At 40.1% G+C, this 8,223-nt stretch overlaps 1 long non-coding RNA gene across 1 annotated transcript; it reads right to left on the bottom strand.

Annotated features, from left to right (window-relative positions):
• Nucleotides 1–1,357: 1,357 nt before the first annotated feature.
• On the bottom strand, nucleotides 1,358–2,826 carry LOC106316770. The gene is made up of 4 exons (XR_001264956.1): nucleotides 2,724–2,826; nucleotides 1,819–2,292; nucleotides 1,654–1,739; nucleotides 1,358–1,562 (listed from the first exon to the last, which is right to left on the bottom strand). It is a non-coding gene; the product is annotated as an uncharacterized LOC106316770 (long non-coding RNA).
• Nucleotides 2,827–8,223: the final 5,397 nt, after the last annotated feature.

Here is an 8,223-nt window from a genome sequence, read left to right as displayed (position 1 = left end):
GAGATGAGAGCAAAGAAGATGAAAAGACTGAAAAAAAGAATAGATCTGTCGGCAGAAAGAGGGAGCCAGTGAGGGAAAATGAAAAAAGAAAAAATGAATCTTACCTTTGATTTAATATAATCCAACGGTTGAGAAGGTGATCCGTGTATATAGATCTAATTGGCCAAGACAACTTTGTCTTTCTTTTTTATTTTCTTGTGTCTTGTATTTCATTATTTGATGAATTTTTTTGTGCTTATATTTGTTCAAAGTAATGTTTTATTCAAAATTTATATTTGCAGTTTATAATTTAAGTTTTAATTTTACAATTTTGAAATTGGGAATAAATTTTAGTGTGGAGCTAGTTTTAAGATTTAAGATTTAAGTAGAGAATATTAAATTTGAAGTTTAGTTAACTAATCTGAATATATGGGGCTTGGAGTTATGATAAGATTTGAGATTATTGTTTGAAAATAATAATTTGATAGTTTGTATTAATATTTGGATGTAGAGTTTAGGGTTTGAAGTGTAATGTTAAGGGTTTGAAGTGTATTATATAAACCCCTAAACTACTATATATATATTTTAGTAGATTAGTATTTATTCTAAAGTGAAGTTTAAGATTTACAAGATTAACATTTTAGATTAAATTAATAGTTTAGGATTAAAAAAGATAACTTTAGTTTTACAATTTATTTTTTAAGTACGAGTATCTTCAATGTTTATGATATAGCACTGTTGGTTTTACTAAATATAGTTCATTATGATTTAGAGGCTTAGAGTTATGAAAGTATAAGGTTTAGAGTTGTATGTAAAGGTTTGTGATTAAGATTTAGATTTGAAGTTTGTTAAATTCTAAAAATTTAGATTGGAAGTATATATTTAGTGGATGAATGGCTTATGTTTGAAGTTAGGATTTATGGCATAGAATTTGATGGCGGATTTAAGGTTTACATTTAAGATTTGAATGGAGTTTTAAAAATTAGATTTAAAGTTTAAGTTTAAATGTTGGGTTTAAAATCGGAAAAAGACGTTATCTAGTATTTAGAATATCATTCAAGCTTGAACTTTAGGGTTTAGGGAATTAGATTTAGGGTATTAGATGGATTCAGGTTGCATTATTATATTTATATCGAACTGTCTTTTCATATAAAGATTAAAAAATTTTAATTTTTTTTTTAAAGTTCAAAATTTAGACTTTATGATTATATTTATGGTCTAGGGGTTAAAAATATATTTAGGGTTTAGGGGTTAAAAATAAGTCTAGCTAGTCACTTTGTTAAAATTATATATAAATTTATAAATAGAAATGATAAAATCTTTATAATATATATTGTAATATGATTAAAAAATATAATTTTCTCTAATAAAACATAAATAAATCATAAAATACAATATCTTTTTCCAGTAAAGATTCAAAACATACAAAATAAATTCATGAAACACATGAACTCAAAGAAAAATACAACACACTCGGTGATGAAGGCTGGCATTGTTATCCTTGTTGCCATAGTGAAGTCTGCATAGAACCCATGACCAAGAGGCTCTTTTTCACGACAGTCTTCAAGGTCCAGCCCTTACATCTATATACATTTACACCACTGTTATGTTACACACAAAAACACAATCACAAGCATGTTTTTGAGGTTGCAAAACAATTCCTAAGATCGCTACCTCTGCAATCAAGTGTTGAGAAGCAATTTTTGCTAGTTACCGCAGTCGCCTCCTCTGCTCACTACCACTGCCGCTTCCATTGTTTTCTGTCAAGTAAATGCCAACGTCTGTTATAGTCCACAAAACACTTTCTTAAACAAAACTAAAGTGAAGATCTTTCTTTACCTTACTATTTTCAGTGTGGAGCACAAAGGTGTCTTCATTGCGTACATCTATATACAAGAAGTAAAGGCAAACCGTGGAAGAACTTTTGGGGCTATATACCATAGAGTTAGTAGCATACAAGTGAAAGTAAAAGAGAGAGATAGTTATGTATAAACCTTCTTTAGATTCTCAAGTATACTGAACTAAGCAAAAGTAGATTTGTATATGCATGGACAGGCTCGATCAAGAAAGCTAATGATGTCATAAAGGACACAATCGCACCTGAGCTTAAATAAGAGCATGCAAGTGTCACAGCTCCAACTGAGAACATGGACAAAGATCCGAGATAAATAACTTGAACGATCTGAGGGATAAGCGACTTGAATTTCTTCTTCTTAAAACGTTCAGACAGATCAGCACTAGCAAACCTCTGAAAGCTCACAGTCTCAGAAACTTTGCCTTATTAGCCTTCACAAACAAAATTACAGGAAGCACCTGCAGATAAAACATCCACTCAAGTCATAAAAAAAACTGTAAGAACAAGAGGAATCAGAGTCTAATACTTCATTCAAGTAGGCAGAGAGTAACACATTCACACATATTAAGATTCAATCTTTGTACAACATACTGTAAAAAAGGTAACAACTTTCTCCTTAACAGAATCAATTGAAATAAGATCAATCATAAACAGAAACAGATTAATCACTCTTCTCAAACCCAACCAAAAACAAATAACACAGATTCTACACAAGCAAACACAGATCTGGTTTTTATGCAAGAATATGAAAAGTCTAAACTCAGAATTGTGATCAAAGAACTCTATTTTATCAGATTTCAACACCACAATCAACAGATCGATCAAATCTCAGCAGAATATGAAAAGGCCAAACGAAAATCAAAACAAAATCAGAGAGAGAGAGCTTTACCGGCGAGGTTCATTGCAAACAAGAGACAATGAATAGCCTTATTGAAGTTTTGATTCGAGATAACTATTTGGATTTTCTGAGAAACAAGGAGAAAAAGAGAGTTTCGTCGATAAAAAACAGTAAAGAAAAAGTTAAATTGGGATGTGAATAAAGTCTGGTCAAAGATCAACTTAAAGTATTTTGACTAAAATTAGACATATTTTACACTTACAATAGCATTTAATTTTGGATATGCAATTGTAAAACGCATACATTTAGCAAATTTAGGCGGTTAATTTTTTTATTTTCCCGCGATAACAATTATAGCGTTTTAAATTGACAAACGCTATAAAGAAAACAAGTGTTGGTATATAATAGCAGAAATGTCATAAACGCTATAATCTGATGCTATTAATACTCACATTTCTTGTAGTGAGATATCTGCAATGCAACGGCCAAGCCGAGACAATCAATAAAACCATTCTAGACGGACTTAAGAAACACTTAGACGCTAAAAAAGGCAGGTGGGCAGACAAACTTGAGGGAGTCCTCTGGTCACACAGCACAACCCCAAGATGGGCGACAGGAGAAACACCTTTCGCCCTCGTATACGGGACAGAATGCATGATTCCCGCAGAAGTCGAATTCCCCGGTGTCCGAAGGAGATTACTGCCCGAACGAGAAGAGCTCAATAACGCCATGCTCCTAGACGATATCGATCTTGTCAACGAACGCCGGGATCGAGCGCTCGTTCGAATTCAGAATTACCAACACGCAGCCGCAAAATATTATAATTCCAACGTATGGAATCGCAGATTCAACGAAGGAGAATTGGTTCTTCGCAAAGTCTTCCAAAATACCGCTGAGCGAAACGCGGGAAAACTTGGAACAAACTGGGAAGGACCCTACAAGATCAAAAAAGTCATTTGACCAGGTTCCTACGAGATAGCCATCATGCAAGGCGTAAAAATTCCGAGAACTTGGAACGCAATGCATCTCAAAAATACTATCACTAAACAAACCGCTTCTCAACTACCGAACTACGAGACGGCTTGATCTCCATAAAGAGTACGTAGGCAGTTTGTCGAAAGACAAATTCAGCTGTCCCCCCTCTCTAAAAAGGGGGGGGGAGTGGGTACGTATACGTATACCCGTATACTCCCAAGTTCAAAATATCTGACCGCGCCCTCGATATTTCTGAAACTTTTCTACCCTGCAAACCGAGCAAATCGTCTTCATCCACAAATCATTTCCGAGTCCTAAAGACTCGCAAATAAACCAGTCATTAGGGAAAAATCAACCTTCGGCACTGAGAGACGTCGCTAAAAACCGCCTAAGAAGTTGTTTCCCATCCGACAAAACGAAACTCTCATCAAACACATACTCTTCGCGAAGACCCAAACGGTAATATCTACCACCAAGTTCGTTGCTGATCACATCGAACTCTTAAACGTCCTAAATAGACATGGCCGTCTCACAGAGATGACCCTCGTACATCTTACACAAGGATAATAGCGCTATAAAAGAAATCCGAAATTTTGGTCTAGCACTTCCAGTTGGCTTAAAAATTGTCTCTTGAGAGATGCTCGATTCATGCCATACAAGTCATATAAGCCGAGAACCTATCGCGGACTTTAAATCGGTACGAATCAGGTTAAAATCACAACAGAAAAATCGATAGCCGGCTAGTCACCGCATAAAACCTTAAAACCGAAAGTAAACCTAGGTCTTGCCCTAAACCCAGCACACTGGTCTCTAACATCTTGAGGCATGATATCAAAAACAAGATACGATATCCTAAAACAAGCCTCTATGCTAACATTCAACGTCTTCAGATATCCCACGAAATTAGGATTTCGCGGAAAGCCCTCGAAACAGATCGCGAATAAATCATTTCACATCGAAGAGAGATATGAGACGACAACTCATAATCTTCCTTCCATACACACACTCACATAAACACAAACTGATTATCCATTCATTGAAGAATAAAAAGCCGCAAAGCGGCAGAGATTCAAAGCCACAAGCGGCCAGTCCCGAAACATAAAACATGGCCATACAAGGCCAGAACAAACTCATAAACATAAAAAAAATCTCTCAAGCGAGATCGTCACCGTGATCATCTTCTGGAATCTAAACCTCCTCTTCACCCATCGCCTTGTCCAAACTCGGGGCCACATCGCCTCCGATTTCCGCGACCACGGGATCTTTCCGCACTGGGTCTTCTGAACAAGATCGAAATCCCCGTCCACGACCGCCAAGTCTCCCTTGCGATCAGACAACCTGGTTTCCTCGGCCTGTAAGGACGGCGGAGTCTCGCTCTGGAGTGCCCGAACCACGGCCATCCCGCCCTCGACAGTCGCCAAGGCCAAATCCCTGCTGCGGATGCACTCGAGGGAGCCTAGAAAGTCAGAGATCTTCGCCAAACGAGCCTTGAACTCAACGCGGAGCTCATCCTTGGCTTCCTCGACCGCGCGACTTGTGGATCCTTCGTCACTATCAATCTGACGTTGGAGTCGACGCACCTCCGAAGACTTGGCCTTTCTGGCTTTCTTCTCCTCAAGCAGAGAGCTCGCCATCATCCCAATGTCCCTCTCGAGTTCCCCGATCTCGGCCTCGAGCTTAGACACCTTTGCGGAGTGGGAACCCTCGATAGCTTTCAGCATGGCCTCAGTTTCGGACCATTTGCCTTGCATCTCCGTCAGATCTCTCGCAAGATGACTGGCCTCAAAACCGCACTCGCTGATCATTCCATCGATCAGCGACACGAACTGCAAGACAAGAGAACAGTTAGAGATACGAAACGAAACATGGCTAAAAAAAAAGAGAAAAAAACCAAAGTGAGGGACGAACCTTTCCATGGAGCCCTGTCGCCAGATTCAAGCCTCTTTGCTGCGAAGACTCCCCGTCATTGCCCGTGGTGCACCACCTCTTCCGGCCCTTGGGCTGAACGACCGGAGCAGCGATGGGAGCACGCAGCGCCAGGACAATTTCCTTCCTAGCCGGAGGAGGAGGCATGGACTCAGCGGCCTTCTCTTTGTCCTCGATAAGAATCGGAGTCGTAGACGATCCGGTGGGCTGAGCCGAAGCATCTGGTACGCACAGAACGCTCGTTTCGACTTGAGTTCCTGCGTCCAGCGGAACCTGAATCTCAAACCCATGAGTCGGAGCAACGGCCAGAGCAGAAGAGGATGGCGCCTCAATGGAGGAAGCCGAAACCGGAGCTTTGGAGGTGGCCTCGCCCATCTCAACGTCAGAACTTCTCTTGTCACCTTGGGAAGAAGACATCTTGAAAGCTAAAGTTTAAGAGAGAAGCTAGAGAGGATTTGGGAAGGAAAGGAAGGTGTGAGGAAAATGAAAGATGGTGGCTCCCTACTTATAGAAGTATGAGCTTAGGATTTCGATTTATTATAAATATATATTTTCTCGTTGACATTCCTCTGCGGAATCCTGAATATGAACTTCGTCCGACACGCCTATTTTGCCTAATTCGCCAAACCCCGCGCTAGAATCTCGTCGCAATCCACTATTCTAACGAGCAGGGGGGCTAACTGTTGGGGTCAAAAACGGATACGACGAAGTTAACATTCAGATATCCATAAATATTAACATGAACATTTTTACGAAAAATAAATCTTCGAAAAGATTTATTTTTACGAAGAATCTTGCGGAGAAAACACGTTCACGAAACATCGGAGAAAGATCAAGGTCGCTACGTAGCGATTGGCCCGCGCACAAGCTGGTAGCTACGTAGCGACCGAACTCCATCCAAGCCCGGTCACTACGTAGCGACAGAGCACTCACCAAAGCTCGGTCGCTACGTAGCGACCGAGCACGCGCACAGCGCGGCCGCTACGTAGCGATCGGGCACGAACACGGCCCGGTCGCTACGTAGCAAACGAATCCATGCATTCTCATCTACTCTTTAATGCTATCTCCCGTAAGCCATGGCTAAACCATTCTTTGTTTCTCATCACTCAAAGTCATCAGTCAAACTTTACGATAAAAACCGCAGGAAGTTTGTTTTTATCGAAGAAACCGTAAAAAACGTTTCGAGTCAAAGACGGCCCAAAGAGACCTAAAACGCAGCTAGAAGCCCACTTACGAATTCTTAACCAAAAACCCATAAGCCTTATGACGGTTTATGCTTGGTTCGTAAGGCAAGATAAATGTCAAGTTTCCGCGGAAAAATGAGAAGTTTACGAAGATAATCACGAAGGTCGGGAAACTCTGAAATCTCCATTTTTGAGCTATGACGGCTTAAGGGCAGAAGGGGAAAAGCTAAAACCGACTTTGGAGAACTATATAAGGAGTCCTAGGCGAGAAGCTGCGGGGAGACGCAATACGCATCAAACTTAGCACTTAGAGCAATTTAAGCAATTTTCCGTTTTTGTTATTCGAGCTGCGACTCAATTAGGTTTAGCAGCTTTAGGGTTTTAGAACTAGGAATCTCGCCGACAGCTCTCGTAGCCCAGGCTCTTACCTTGTTGTAACGCTCAAACGCGAATTCGGAATAAGATCAACTTTACTCTCTTTTCGATTTATTATCTTTTCTCGTCTTTATTTCGCGTTCTGATTGCTTGACGTGTGGTATTAGCAGATATCCGGGACCTCTGGGAAATTAGGGTTCTCCTACTTTCCTTATTTAAATGGAAATCGACAGTGTGAATTTCGGTTCCCACATCAGTCATGCGCATAGCATAATCTAGTGATGTTTACGTAACTCGATGTAGTCGCTTCTTTACAATACAAACTACACACATGCAGAACAACATTCAGGAGGGTCTACTTCAGTTTCACATCAAAAAGGACTTTTACATAATGAAGTTGCAGACACAAAGCGGAACAAAGCGAGGAGACAAATATACAACAAATATCAACCGGCTATACTACTTACTTTTATCGAATAGACTAGGTAACCAAAGACTAATTTTCACTTAAACACGGTCGCATTTTCGATACAGAAAAGCTTCTTTTCAGAGGAAGATACAAGCAACAGTGATACTTGAGCATGACAACAGGACAGAAATATAAATTAGATGGGTGAAACGGTTTCACTATTACCTTCCAACGCTTCTGGCCCGCACCTCCGTCGCCCAGATCTGCAATTGCGTGATGCGGTGTTTATCAATTTCAAAACAGCAGAGGGGGATTTTGGGAAAAGAAATTACGGTGGTGCGAAGCGCAAAATTCAGACTAACCTCGATTCAATCTGACGATTCCCCGACAGAAATTGGCCACCGTTGCAGCGTAAGAACCGACTTCCCAACCAGAACACTACAAGAAAACATAATCTTAACGAGGGCGGTTTTCCTCGCTAATTCGTCGTAAAAAAGGCTTTACGACAAATTAGCGAGGAAACGCGTTTGCTCGTTACACGTCTGTCGTAACACATATTTCCTCGCTAATTCGTCGTAACTTAGCGAGGAATATATTTCGTCGTAAAAACAAAGTAGGACGATTCGTCGTAAAGACCACGTCAATATTCCACGTAAGGACGTCGCTATAATACCTCGTAAAT

Source organism: Brassica oleracea, chromosome C9 (assembly GCF_000695525.1).
Source record: "Brassica oleracea var. oleracea cultivar TO1000 chromosome C9, BOL, whole genome shotgun sequence".
In the NCBI taxonomy this organism is placed as follows: Eukaryota; Viridiplantae; Streptophyta; class Magnoliopsida; order Brassicales; family Brassicaceae; genus Brassica; species Brassica oleracea.
This window is presented reverse-complemented; position numbering and strand designations above follow the sequence as displayed.